The following is a 15,000-nucleotide window of genomic DNA, read 5'->3' as shown; positions in this document are numbered from 1 at the left end:
TGTCTCCTTCTCCCAGGACTAATCTCAATTTTGACAGGTCATCCAATTCCTTGAAATCTGGGGTTGTTTGGCTTAGCTTGTTGAATAATATGTTTCTTGATGTGTTGAATTTTTCGCATTTTAGGAGGAAATGCATTTCTGTTTCAACCTCGCCGGCCAGACATTGATCGCATATTCTATTCTCTCTAGGCTGCCAGGATTTCTTGTATCTGCCTTTTTCAATTTCCAGTTGGTGGTCGCTTAGTCTGTACCTGGTGAGGGTCTGTCTCTGTTTTGTGTCTCTGATGGTCGTGAGGTAGTCTGCCAGTTTATAATCTCTTTTTAGGGCCCGGTAACATTCTAATCTGCTTTGGCTTTCGGTTGTTTTGTTCCAATGTTCCAGGTAGGTTTCTTTGCATTGTTTAATGATTTGGTTCACTCGGATTGGTGTTTGGACGGCTGTGTTGGTCTGGGGCTGGTCAGGGTCCGGCTGAGTACTTAGTTTCAGTAGCAGCTGACTTAGGGGACTCTTTTCTGGGTTTAGCTCTTGGGTCTGAAAGGCTTTGAAATGAAGGGTGTCTGGGGAGCTAGATTTGAGGTGATTTAGGAAGTTTAGTGCTCGTTTTTGGATGTTTATTATCAGTGGGTATCTGCCTAGTTCGGCTCTGCATGCATTTGTTGGCGTTTTTCTTTGGGTGCGAAGGATGCTTCGGCAGAATTCTGCATGTAGGGCTTCTATTGTGTGTTTTTCCCATTTAGTGTAGCTTTGGTGATTTAGCGGGCCCCATACTTCACTACCGTACAGTGCAATGGGCAGGATTATGCTGTCAAATATTTTGAGCCAGATTTTGATTGGGATTTGGATGTTGTAGAATTTTCTTTTTATTGCATAAAGGGCTCTTCGGGCTTTTTCTTTTAGTGCATTCACTGCTATGCTGAAGCTCCCTGATGCTGTAATGGTTAGACCAAGGTAAGTGTAGCTCATAGTGTGTCCTATGATGGTATCACAGAGTAAACTGGTATTTGTTTTCCTGACATCTGGGCCTTTTTTGAAAAATCATGATGTTGGTTTTCTTTAGATTTACTGTTAGAGCCCAATTTTGGCAGTATTTGTCGAGTAGGTCTAGTTGTTGCTGTAATCCCTGTTCTGTGGGAGACAGCAGAACCAGGTCGTCCGCATAGAACAGGGATTTCACTTCTCCATCTCTCTCACACTCTCTCTCACACTCTCTCTCACACTCTCTTTCTCACATTCTCTCTCTCTCACACTCTCTCTCACACTCTCTCTCTCACACTCTCTCTCTCACACACTCTCTCTCACACTCTCTCTATCATACACTCCCTCTCACACACTCTCTCTCACACTCTCTCACATTCTCTCTCTCACTCTCTCTCTCACACTCTCTCTCACACTCTCTCTCACACTCTCTCTCTCTCACACTCTCTCACACTCTCTCTCTCACACACTCTTTTTCTCACACTCTCTCTCTCACACTCTCTCTCTCACACTCTCTCTCTCACACTCTCTCTCTCACACACTCTCTCTCACACTCTCCCTCTCACACACTCCCTCTCTGACGCTCTCTCTCTCACTCTCACTCTCTCACACACTCTCACACTCACTCTCTCTCACACACTCTCTTTCACACTCACTCTCTCTCTCTCACTCACTCTCTCTGTCACACACTCTCTCTCTCACTTTCTCTCTCACACACTCTCTCTCTCACACACACTCTCTCTCACACATTCTCACACACTCTCTCACACACTCTCTTTCACACTCACTCTCTCTCTCTCACTCTCTCTCTGTCTGTCACACTCTCTCTCACTCTCTCACACACTCTCTCTGTCTGTCACACTCTCTCTCTTTCACACTCTCTCTTACACTCCCTCTCTCACACTCTCTCTCTCACACTCTCTCTCTCACTCTCTCTCTCTCACACACTCTCTCTCACACTCTCTCTCTCACACACTCTCTCTCACACACTCTCTCTCTCTTCCACTCTCTCCCCTAGCCCACTGTGCCAAACTTCCTGTAAGGTTCCCCCCTGACCTAGTCCTGAACTCACATCTTTCTCCAGTTTCTCTCTGATCTCCCCTCATGATCTGTCTGCGCTCATCTTGTCTATGAGACCCACCTCCTGCTCCCTTGACCATATTCCCACTAAACTGCTGACCACCGAACTTCCTTTTCTGGCTCCCATGTTAGCTGATATTGTTAACGGTTCTCTCTCCTCTGGTACTGTCCCCCTCTCCCTCAAATCTGCTGTCATCACCCCTCCTCAAAAAAAACAACCCTTGACCTCCTCCGTCCTTGCAAACCACCACCCCATCTCCAACCTCCCTTTCCTTTCCAAAGTCCTTGAACGTGTTGTCACCTCCAAAATCCGTGCCCATCTTTCCCGCAATTCCATGTTTGAATCCCTCCAATCAGTTTTCCGCCCCTGCCACAGTACCGAAACGGCTCTCATCAAAGTCACAAATGACATCCTTTATGACTGTGTCAAAGGTAAACTATCCCTCCTCGTCCTTCTTGACTTGTCTGCAGCCTTTGACACGGTTGACCACTCCATCCTTCTCCAACGCCTCTCCACCGTCGTCCAGCTGGGTGGGACTGCACTCACCTGGTTCCATTCATTATCTAAGCGTAACCAGAGAATCACCTGCAATGGCTTCTCTTCCCACTCCCGCAAAATTACCTCTGGTGCCCCCAAGGATCGATCCTTAGCCCCCTCCTATTTCTCATCTACATGTTGCCCCTTGGTGACATCATCCGAAATGACCGCATCAGTTTCCACATGTACGCTGACGACACCCAGCTCTACCTCACTACCTCTTCTCTCGACCCCTCCACGGTCTCTAAATTGTCAGACTGCTTGTCCGACATCCAGTTCTGGATGAGTAGAAATATTGGGAAGACCGAAGCCATTGTTTTCGGTCCCCACCACAACTCCGTTCCCTAGCCACTGACTCCATCCCTCTCCCTAACATCAGTCTGAGGCTGAATCACACTGTTTGCAACCTGATGTGCCTTCAATAACCACAAAACTAGAAGTTATAGGCTTAAACAAGTTGGCTTTTAATCACTAAGATCAGAGCTACATCTCAACACACCGACTGGCTCACAGGAATGAGTCATACAGATCCTGGGATCTTTATGTAAGAGAAGTCAGGGGCGGAGCCAAGAGCCAAGACCTGGAACCTTCCAGGTTAGTCAGGAAAGAGGAAGTGAAGCTATACACAGTGTGGGGGAGGGTAATATACATGAGTACAGGAAATACAGGATCAAGACAAACAGATTTCATTACATTCACCCCTTCTTTAGATTTAGTCCATTGCGGTGATGTTTCTTAAAAGTTGGTATAAGTGAGTCTGTCAGGAGGTTTCGCGGTTCTCAGTGATCGGCGCAAAGTCGGTTGGAGTGCCTCTAGGGGAGTGGATTCTGGTTCCTCCGCTGTCCGGGCCTCCGCAGTGTCTTCCAGGTTATCTGCAGTGTCCTCCAGGTTAAAGTTGGGTATTGATACCTCTGGGCGTCCTGTCTCTTTTTGGTGTAGGTCTTCCTCGGGTAGTCTCTCATCGTTCTCTCCGCTCCCCGAGGGAGCGAGGTCTTTTATGGAAACAGTGTCCTCTCGCCCGTCAGAATATTCGATATAGGCGTGCTGAGGGTTTGCATGGAGGAGCTGTACCTTTTCCACAAGGGGGCCCGTTTTATGGCCTCTCACGTGCTTCCGCAATAGTACTGTCCCCGGAGACGTCAGCCACGCGGGTAGAGATATGCCCGAGGTGGATTTCCGGGGGAAAACGAACATCTTTTCGTGAGGGGTAGCGTTAGTGGCAGTACATAACAGAGACCTTATGGAGTGGAGCATGTCTGGGAGGACTTCCTGCCAGCGGGAGGTCGGAAGGCCTTTTGACTTTAAGGCTAACGTGACAGCCTTCCAAACAGTAGCATTCTCCCTTTCCACTTGCCCATTACCCCGGGGGTTGTAGCTAGTGGTTCTGCTAGTGGCTATCCCCTTTGAGAGCAAGAACTGGCGCAGTTCGTCACTCATGAATGACGTCCCCCTATCGCTGTGTATGTAGTTCGGCATGCCAAACATGCAGAATAGATTACAGAGACACTTGATGACCGTGGCACTGGTCGTGTCTGGGCAGGGAATGGCGAAGGGAAAGCGGGAATATTCATCGATGATATTGAGGAAGTATACGTTACGGTCGGCAGAGGGAAGGGGTCCCTTGAAGTCCAGACTTAGGCGCTCGAATGGCCGTGTGGCTTTGATAAGGTGTGCACGGTCAGGCCTGTAGAAACGAGGCTTGCATTCCGCACAGATGCGGCAGGCTCTGGTCATTGCCCTGACCTCCTCGATGGAGTGGGGCAGATTGCGGGACTTTATAAAATGGTATAGTCGGGTGACCCCTGGGTGACAGAGGTCGTTGTGGAGACCCTGTAATTTGTCCGTATGAATGCTGGCACACATTCCCCGCGATAGGGCGTCTGGGGGTTCATTAAGGGCTCCCGGCCTGTACATAATATCATAGTCGAACGTGGATAGTTCGATCCTCCACCTGAGTATTTTGTCATTCTTGATTTTCCCCCTTTGTTTGTTATTAAACATGAAAGCCACCGACCGCTGGTCGGTGAGCAGGGTGAAACGTTTGCCGGCTAGGTAGTGTCTCCAGTGCCGCACTGCCTCCACTATAGCCTGTGCCTCCTTCTCGACAGAAGAGTGCCTGATTTCAGGTCCCTGAAGGGTTCGGGAGAAGAAGGCCACAGGTCTCCCAGCCTGATTGAGGGTCGCAGCTAAGGCAAAGTCTGACGCATCACTTTCGACTTGAAAGGGAATGCTTTCATCCACTGCACACAGTGCAGCCCTTTCAATGTCCTGTTTGATACTGGTGAAAGCCTCCCGAGCTTCAGCTGATAGTGGGAAGGACGTCGATTTAATGAGGGGTCGGGCCTTATCAGAGTAATTGGGCACCCATTGGGCATAATACGAAAAAAATCCCAGGCACCTTTTTAAAGCTTTGGGATTGTGTGGCAGGGGCAGTTCCTTTAGGGAGCGTAATCGGTCAGGGTCCGGTCCAATTACCCCATCTTCCACCACACAGCCGAGGATACAGAGACGGGTTGTGTTGAAGACACATTTGTCTTCGTTGTAGGTTAGATTCAGCTTTAGGGCAGTTTTTAAAAATCTCGCCAGATTTAGATCGTGGTCTTGCTGGTTGTGCCCGCCGATAGTGACATTGTCCAGATAGGGGTAGGTAGCTTGTAGTTTATTCTCGTCAACCATGCGGTCCATCTCACGTTGGAAGACCGAGACCCCATTTGTTACCCCGAAGGGCACTCTGAGAAAATGGTAGAGGCGTCCGTTCGCCTCAAAGGCGGTGTATGGGCGGTCCTCCGTTCTAATGGGGAGCTGGTGATACGCGGATTTGAGGTCGATAGTCGAGAAGACTCGGTATTGCGCAACCTGGTTGACCATTTCTGATATGCGGGGTAAAGGGTAGGCGTCCAGCTGGGTATAAATATTAACAGTCTGGCTGTAGTCAATTACCATCCGTTTCTTTTCGCTATTTTTAACTATGACTACTTGGGCAGGTCACGGACTGGTACTGCATTCAATAATGCCTTCCCGCAGGAGTCTGTCCACTTCCGCCTTGATAAAGTGTCTGTCTTCCAGACTGTACCGTCTACTTTTGGTCGCTATGGGCCTACAGTTCGGAGCGAGATTAGCGAATAAAGAGGGCGGGCTGATTTTTAAGGTTGATAGGCCACAGACTGTGAGTGGCGGCTGGGACCCGCCATATGCTAGCGTGACACTTTCGTGGTGGCACTGGAAGTCCAGGCCCAAGATTACATTAACACAGAGTTCTGGCATCACGAGGAGTTTAAAATCCTTGTAGTCCATGCCTTTTACAGTCAGTGTTACCACACAGTAGCCCAAAATGTTTGAAGTGTGGGGCTTAGCAGCCATAGCAATTCTGCTCCGTGTAGGGGTTACCGTTAATGAGTGCCGCCGTACCAGGCTAGGGTGGATAAAACTCTCGGTACTCCCACAGTCAATTAAATATTTCGTTAAATTCCCGTTTACCTGTATGTCCATCACGGATTTTGTCAACGGGTGTGGCCTGGATTGATCCACCATGATTGAAGCCACTGTTGGGCCCTGGGCGGCCGTTGAGTCGGGAAAAGATGGCGGATCCCAAGATGGCGGCCCGCATGGCACGCACGAGGCGGTGACGGAGTTGGAAATCGGATTCCCCCTGCAGACTTTGCTAAAATGCCCCTTTTTCTTACATTTGAAGCATGTAGTGTCCTTCGCTGGGCATCGTTGTCTGGGGTGCTTGGCCTGGCCGCAGAAGTAGCATTTCGGGCCTCGAGACATTGCCGCTGTAGTAGGACTCCTGGGTGAACTTCTGTGTGGGGACTCCGGCGGTGTAGAGCTGGTCTGAGACCTGGATGGGGAAGATGGCTGATTCCAAGATGGCGGCCTGCTCGGCGCGCACGAGGCGGTGAGGGCCGCATGGCCGGAAGAATAAGAGTCAGAGTTTTTCTGGGCCACGTCCAGCGATCGCGCAGTGGCCACTGCCTTTTTTAAGTCCAGGACCTCCTTCTCCAGCAGTCTCTGCCGGATATAATTCGATTTGAGGCCCGTGATGAAGGAATCGCGGACCAATTCGTCAGAGTACACGTTGGCCGTCACGGCCTTGCAGTTACAGTCCCGGACCAAGTCCTTTAGGCCCTGTAAGAAATCGTCCATTGATTCCTCAGGTCGCTGCCTGCGTGTAGCCAGCAGATGTCTGGCGTACACTTCATTTACCAGCCTCTGGAATTGGGCCTTCAGGATAGTGATGGCCTCCGTGTAAGAGGTGACGTCCCGGATGAACGAATAAATCCGATGACTAACGCGAGTAGTCAGTAGACTCAGTTTATCTACCTCGCTAGCGGATGAGGCCCTCGCGAAGAGTTCGAAGCATTTGAGCCAGTGTCCAAATTGATTTGATGCTTCAGCAGAATGTGGATCCAAGTCCAGACGCTCTGGTTTTAGGAGTCGATCCATCCTAGTATTCTTTAGTGATTAAAATTGATGTGCCTTCAATAACCACAAAACTAGAAGTTATAGGCTTAAACAAGTTGGCTTTTAATCACTAAGATCAGAGCTACATCTCAACACACCGACTGGCTCACAGGAATGAGTCATACAGATCCTGGGATCTTTATGTAAGAGAAGTCAGGGGCGGAGCCAAGAGCCAAGACCTGGAACCTTCCAGGTTAGTCAGGAAAGAGGAAGTGAAACTATACACAGTGTGGGGGAGGGTAATATACATGAGTACAGGAAATACAGGATCAAGACAAACAGATTTCATTACACAACCTTGGTGTCATATTTGACCCTGAAATGAGCTTCCGACCACATATCCGCAGCATAACTAAGACCGCCTATTTCCACCTCCGTAAGATCCCCCGTCTCCGCCCTTGCCTCAGCTCATCCGCTGCTGAAACCCTCATCCATGCCTTTGTTACCTCTAGACTTGACTATTCCAATGCACTCCTGACTGGCCTCCCACATTCCACCCTACGTAAATTTGAGGTCATCCAAAACTCAGCCGCCCGTGTCCTAACTCGCACCAAGTCCCATTCGCCCATCACCCCTGCACTCGCTGACCTACATTGGCTCCCGGTTAAGCAGCACCTCGATTTCAAAATTCTCATCCTTGTTTTCAAATCCCTCCATGGCCCTCCTCGCCCCTCCCTATCTCTGTAATCTCCTTCAGCCCCACAACCCCCCCGAAATATCTGCGCTCCTCTAATTCTGCCCTCTTGAACATCCTTGATTCCGGTGGCATAGTGGTTAGCACTGTTGCCTCACAGCGCCAGGGACCCGGGTTCGAATCCAGCCTCGGGTGACTGTCTGTGCGGAGTTTGCACATTCTCCCCGTGTTTGCGTGGGTTTCCTCCGGGTGCTCCGGTTTCCTCCCACAGTCTAAAGATGTGCGGGTTAGGTTGATTGGCTATGATAAATTGACCCTTAGTGTTAGGGGGATTAAATACGGGGGGTTACGGGGATCGGGTGGGATATGTGTCGGTGCAGGCTTGATGGGCCGAAATGGCCTCTATCTGCACTGTGGGGTTTCTGTGATTCTGTGATTCTGTGATAATCGCTCAACCTTTGGTGGCCGTGCCTTCTGTTGCCTGGGCCCTAAGCTCTGGAATTCCCGCCCTAAACCTCTCCGTCTTGCTACCTCTCTTTCCTCCTTTAAGACGCTCCTTAAAACCTACCTCTTTGACCAGGTTTTTGGTCACCTGCCCTAATTTATCCTTATGTGGATCGGTGTCAAATTTGTTGTCTTAAAATACTCCTGTGCAGCGCCTTGGGACGTTTTACTATGTTAAAGGCGTTATATAAATACAAGTTGTTGTTGTTGTTGTAGCAAAATTGGGAGAACTGTCCCACAGACTAGACCAGCAACTCCCTGACATCGTCACACTCACAGAATCAGACCTTTCAGCCAATGTCCCAGACTCCTCCATCACCATCCCTGGGTATGTCCTGTCCCACCGGCAGGACAGACCCACCAGGGGTGGCGGCACAGTGGTATACAGTCGGGAAGGAGTGGCCCTGGGAGTCCTCAACATTGACTCCGGACCCTATGAAGTTCCCAAGGAAACCTCCTGCTGATTACCACCTACCGCCCTCCCTCAGCTGATGAATCAGTACTCCTCCATGTTGAACACCACTTGGAAGAAGCACTGAGAGTAGCAAGGGTACAGAATGTACTCTGGGTGGGGGACTTCAATGTCCATCACCAAGAGTGGCTCGGTAGTGTAAAGTCTGTGGGTTGTGCAGTTAATAACGACACAGACTTCAGGAGTAACAAACAACAGGACTTTACTATTCGTGGTCACCGTCGGTATTACCATATACAGAAGCCAAACAAGTAGTGCCACACCTAAAATAGTTCTCTTAAAGGTGAACGGTTACATACAATAGTCTCTTAAAGGTAGACGGTTACGTACACTACAATCCTCCCTTTTTAGCTTACAACATACGTATTCCCCATTAAACATAACATATATTCAACTTCATGTAAAACAATTTACAGATATAGTCTCTGCGGAAAACAGTTCACAGGTTCAGTCTCTGTGGGAACAGTTCACAGATTCAGTCTCTGGTCTTGACCCGGTCCGAACAACATCTCTGTGGTGTAGCCGGTTCACATTGCTAGCGTGACTCATCCAATAGTCTTTCCCTTGACGTAACAGCTTGAACTTCCGTCCTGCTGAACCAGCAGTGCTGACTTTTACAAACAGCTGGACTGCCTTAGTAATTTTTCCCTACTTTCCCATTAGAAGTGATAATGATTTAGATGGTTATCATCTTCGGCTTCGTCTTTTCCTTTTTTGCTTCTTGGAGACTCTCGGGGCTCCCTTCTCAGCTGCCAGCTGTAGCGCCACCATCTCCCTATGTTCCTTAGACTTTAAGTGCTTCATCCTGATTTCTGCACTTTGGGAGTTTTCATCACAAGCTGGGCAGACCAATCCTCATAATATTCCGTGTCACTCAACAGGTCATGGTAATATTCGGTGTCATCCTGAGCTAGTCTAGCGAGAGGGCCTGCTACTTCTTCCTTACCCAACTGGACGTTAGCCGACTGTTGTTCCCTCCCTAGCCATCTTTCCTGAAGGGACTTCTTCATGCGTTCATAGTCATCCCGCTCTTCCTGGGTTTCCTGCAAATCCTTCACTAAGGACCTCATTTGTGATTTCAATACTTCCCCTTCCATCGGGGATTGATTGATCGGGCTATTCAATCCTTCCACTGGAGCAGCTGTTTCAACATTCTATTGTTCACATAGACGTGATTCAGCGTACTTTTGGCATCCCAGTAAAATCTGTGTTGCAAACTCAGCTATTTCCATAACTTTTGAGAGCTCCGAACTCCTTCCCTTTGAAGATTGAAGCTCGTGTTCAGATTGTTCCCATTGCAGAGTCTTGTCCCTCAGCATATGAAGGAGTTGGCTGACCGTTAACTCTTCCACGGGAACACTGTGGATCAGAGTCTTCTCCATTTCATCCACCTTTTCCTCCAATGCTTTCACCTTCTTTTCCTCTTGTACTTTGGCTTTCAGCGCTCGGAGAAGTTGCGCCTTGATGCTCTCTAGCTCATGTTCAGGGGCCATTCTTACAGTCTCTGTGTTTCTTACAGTTTCCTTTTCTTCCACTGAAAGGATTCCCAGTTGAATCTGTTCTTCAAGTTGTTGAACCTCGGTCATTGCCGCCTCATATTTGTCTTGGGTTTCCTTCAATATTTTTATGAGTTCTTGGACACCTTGTCTTTCATGTTCTGCCATGTCTTTCACCTCTAATTTCTCATCTATGGATGGAACTTCTACCGATGAGTCTGTCTTGGCCTTGAGCTCATCAAGAATTTCCTGCAGCCTTTGGACTTCTTGCTCATGTTCAACCTTTAGTTGCTCATATGCTTCTACTGAAACTAGCTTTTCGGAGGTTGCCGAGTTAACCCCCTCCAGAATTATAGCCTGGGCCTGTTCATACTGTTCTTTCAACTTCTCACACTCTGCTTGTAAGGAGTCGTAGAGAAGAACTGGAATAACATCCTGGCTTCCTGAAGATTCCTCTTCATTTGCTTCTTTCGCAATTTTCTGTTGGAGTTCAGACAAGGCTGCTATGCTATCTGCCTCTCGAAGTCTCACTGCCATCAAATCTTCTTTATTCTTGCAGTCTATCTCAGCCATTTTCCCTTTACTTTCATTTAACTGAGTGAGTAGTCCCTTATTCTGGGCTGAGAGATATTGCACCTTCTCCTGTAGACCATTGCACTCCTTCTCTGCTCGACATAGCTGGTTACTGCTGATTTGGTTCTGTGTTTCAAGTTCCAACATCCTTTGCTTAGCTTCTTTCAGTTTCGCCCCTATAAGCTCCTCTTGCAACATGGCCACATTATTCTCATCAGGTAAAGAAGCGTTTCTCTTTTCTATGTCCAAGATTTTTTTCTGCATCTCTTTAAGTGCACATTGCGATTCAGCTTCTCTTAACCTTGCCTGCACTAGCTCCGTCTCCAATTGCAGGACAAAATCCTCAGTGTAGCATGGTTTGCCTTTATGCTGTACCTCTAGATCATGCAAATATTCTAACACCTGAACATCATAAGGGAGATGTGATCGGTAATTGGTCACGATGGCTCTATGGTCGCTCTCTGCTTGAGCCAGCAGGTTCTGTTGTCTTTCCAGACTCTCCCATTCGGTGTCATAGAACTTTTTCATTGTTTTCATCTCTTGTACGAGACGGTAACTCAATTGTTCTAATTGTTGTCGTACTTTGAGATAACGTTGAGTTCGAGCCCGGTGTTCCTCCGTAATGCATATGTCTGTAACTTGAACAGACTCAGAATTCTCTGTCTTTATACACGCCATCGTTTTTCCAACCTTAGTCAGTGAGTTCATGTTAACCTTGTTTTTCATACTTGGGCTGGACTTATCGTCTTCCGGATCAGAGTCTGAGCTGCTTGTCTGCACCGAGTCCTCACTCGTCATTGCTTGTAGGTAGTGCCATTCCACGTCTATTTTCTTGATCCACTCCCGTCCTAGAAGTGGTGGTCCTCCCTCAGGTAGTACGTATAAGTTCATTCTTGGGTGTTCTTTACCCCTATCTCTCACCTTGACTCTTATCTTTCCCATGGGGTATACTTTATGCCCCGTGTATGTCTGCAATACGAACTTGGTATCTCTTAAGGGTATATGTGAGAATAGCCTGTGGTAATCCCTTCGATTTATGACTGATACAGCTGATCCAGTGTCCAACTCCATTTTCACTTGGACTCCAGCTATTTTTAGCATGACCCAGATAGTTTGTAGGTCAGCTTCCTTACTCACATTATGAATTCTCAGACTACCCAGCTCCTGGCCGTTTGGGTCTGAGTCTGAATTCTGTTCGTCTGAACTCTTCTCAGCCACCTTGTGTACCTTGTTGTACTTTTCCTGTGATGGCTTCCTTTGGTTGTTGGTCTTCTTCCCTGACCGGCATACCTTAGCGATGTGACCCAGTTTGCCACATTTCCTACATTCCTGGTTCTTAAACCAGCATTGGTTCTGATCGTGTGTTGTCTTCCCACAGCGATAGCATTTTGTTATACTCGAGGTAATTTGGTCCACACCGAGTGCCGCTGCCTTTAGCTGCATTTCCGCAGTTCCTTTCGCTGCGGCTTCGTTTGATGCTGCGATAAGGACAGCCTTATCCAGTGGAAGATCGTTCTCTTCGAGTAGTCGCTTTTGCGTCCCTTCCTTGGACAATCCGCATACGAACTTGTCTCGCAGTGCCTCTGTCAGATTCCCTCTGAACTGGCAGTGTTTCGCTAGCCTACGCAGTTCGACCAAGTATTCCGCGTTGCTTTCGTCTTTCCGTTGCGTTCTTGCATAGAATTTGAATCGTTCAGCCAACATCAACGGTGCGGGGTTCAAGTGATCCTTCAGCACTGCTACAATATCATCGAAAGTCTGATCCGCCGGTTTAGCTGGTGAGAGAAGATGCTTCAACAACCCGAATGTTTTCGCACCCATTATGTTAAGTAAGGTTAAAGCTTTTTCATCCTTTGCTATTTTATTAGCCTTACAATGTATCTCAATACGTTCCACGTACGTGGTCCAGTCTTCTATCTCAGAATTAAAATCGTTGATGTCCCCACGCTCCGGCATCTTCCTTTCCTTGGGAACAACACAAGTATTTCTTTAAATTATTATTTTTTTTTTCTAAGATGGCGGCTTTTCCCGCGAAAATGGCGGTTTCCCGCTCTTTCCTTCTCTCCCCGCCCCTTCAATGGCGGTTTCCCGCGTCTGTCGTCTTCTCCGCCTAATGGCGGCTTCCCGCGTTTCTTCCCTGGTGGGAGGGGTACGCTTTCCCCACAGCGGACAGGTTCAGCCGCTGGGCTGGCTCTCGCACAGTTCCCCTTACTCGGCTCTGTCTCTCTCTCCCGCTCACATGGCTCTACCGGCTCTGGGTACACCCCGTTGACGGAGAACAGTTCAGCCGCTGGACTGGCTCTCGCGCAGTCTCCCTTGGTCGGCTCTGTTTCTCCCGCACGCTCGGTTCCCATTCGCCTCCCAGCCCTCTCGCAGTCCGGTGCTTCCCTCCCCGGCTGCGGCTGAGTTTCTCTCTTCCCGCGCCTACGCTCCCGGTCTCAGCGCTTCGTGGCTTTGGTCGCTGCCCGGCTTTCCCGCCGATCGCGGTCTGGCTGTCTCACGACGCCGTTGGACCCGACTTTCCGTCCGGCTCCTTTCCCCCTCGACCGTGGTCGAGTGCACAGCCCTTATCCTCCGGATATTCTTTACACTTTCCCTTACTCACAGTCTCCGTGGCCGCCTTGCTTCCTGCTGATCGGCTCACTCCGCACCGTGGCAGAAGGGACAGTCAGTGCCTGTTGCTGATGGAAGCTTTTGTTGCTAAAGTCTTCCTCCTTTCTATTGCTGCAGCCTCGTGTTTTCTCCCAGCAGAACGACGAGGGCGGTTGCCTCTCTTCGACGCTCTTTAGTTGCTTTGGCAGTCTTGCCGCAGGGTACGATCGGACCCGTCGCCACTGTAAAGTCTGTGGGTTGTGCAGTTAATAACGACACAGACTTCAGGAGTAACAAACAAACAGGACTTTACTATTCGAAGGTCAGGGCGAATCTGCCCTATAAATCATGCCACAGCACTTATATACCGGTGTGGTCACCATCGGTATTACCGTATACAGAAGCCAAACAAGTAGTGCCACACCTAAAATAGTTCTCTTAAAGGTGAACGGTTACATACAATAGTCTCTTAAAGGTAGACGGTTACATACACTACAGGTAGCACCACTACTGATCGAGTCCTGAAGGACATAGCTGCCAGTCTGGGCCTGCGACAGGTGGTGAGAGAACCAACACGAAGGAAAAATCGACTTGACCTCATCCTCACCAATTTACCTGTCGCAGATGCTTCTGTCCACGACAGTATTGGTAGCAGTGACCACCGCACAGTCATTGTGGAGGCGAAGTCCCGTCTTCACACTGAGGACACCCTCCATCGTGTTGTGTGGCACTACCACTGTGCTAAATGGGATAGATTCAGAACAGATCTAGCAGCTCAAAACTGGGCATCCATGTGGAGCTGTGGGCCATCAGCCGCAGAAGAATTGTATTCCACCACAATCTGTAACCTCATGGCCCGGCATATCCCTCACTCTACCATTACCATCAAGCCAGGAGATTAACCCTGGAGTGTGGAAGAGCATGCCAGGAGCAGCACCAGGTGTACCTCAAAATGAGGTGCCAGCCTGGGGAAGCTGCAACATGCATGCTAAAAAGCGGAAACAGCATGCTATAGACAGGGCTAAGCGATCCCACAATTAATGGATCAGATCAAAGCTCTGCAGTCCTGCCACATCCAGTCTTGAATGGTGGTGGACCATTAAACAACTAACGGGAGGAGGAGGCTCCATGAATGCCCCCATCCTCAATGATGGTGGAGCCCAGTACGTGAGTGCAAAAGACAAGGCTGAAGTGTTTGCAACCATCTTCAGCCAGAAGTGCCTAGTGGATGGTCCATATCGGCCTACTCCGGAGGTCCCCACCATCACAGAAGCCAGTCTTCAACCAATTCGATTCACTCCACGAGATATCAAGAAATGGCTGAGTGCACGGGATACAGCAAAGTCTATGGGCCCCGATGACATCCCGGCTATCGTGCTGAAGACTTGTGCTCCAGAACTAGCTGCGCCTCTAGCCAAGCTGTTACGTACAGCTACAACAAACTGCCCAGGTATGTCCTGTCCACAAAAAGCAGGACAAATCCAATCCGGCCAGTTACCACCCCATCAGTCTACTCTCAATCATCAGCAAAGTGATGGAAGGTGTCATCGACAGTGCTATCAAGCGGCACTCACTCACCAATAACCTGCTCACTGATGCCCAGTTTGGGTTCCGCCAGGACCAGTTGGCTCCTGACCTCATTACAGCCTTGGTCCAAACATGGACAAAGGA

The sequence above is a fragment of the Somniosus microcephalus genome, chromosome 11, assembly GCF_052327205.1.
Source record: "Somniosus microcephalus isolate GS21.2 chromosome 11, FLI_Smic_1.0, whole genome shotgun sequence".
Classification (NCBI taxonomy): domain Eukaryota; kingdom Metazoa; phylum Chordata; class Chondrichthyes; order Squaliformes; family Somniosidae; genus Somniosus; species Somniosus microcephalus.
Note: the sequence above shows the minus strand (reverse complement) of the source record.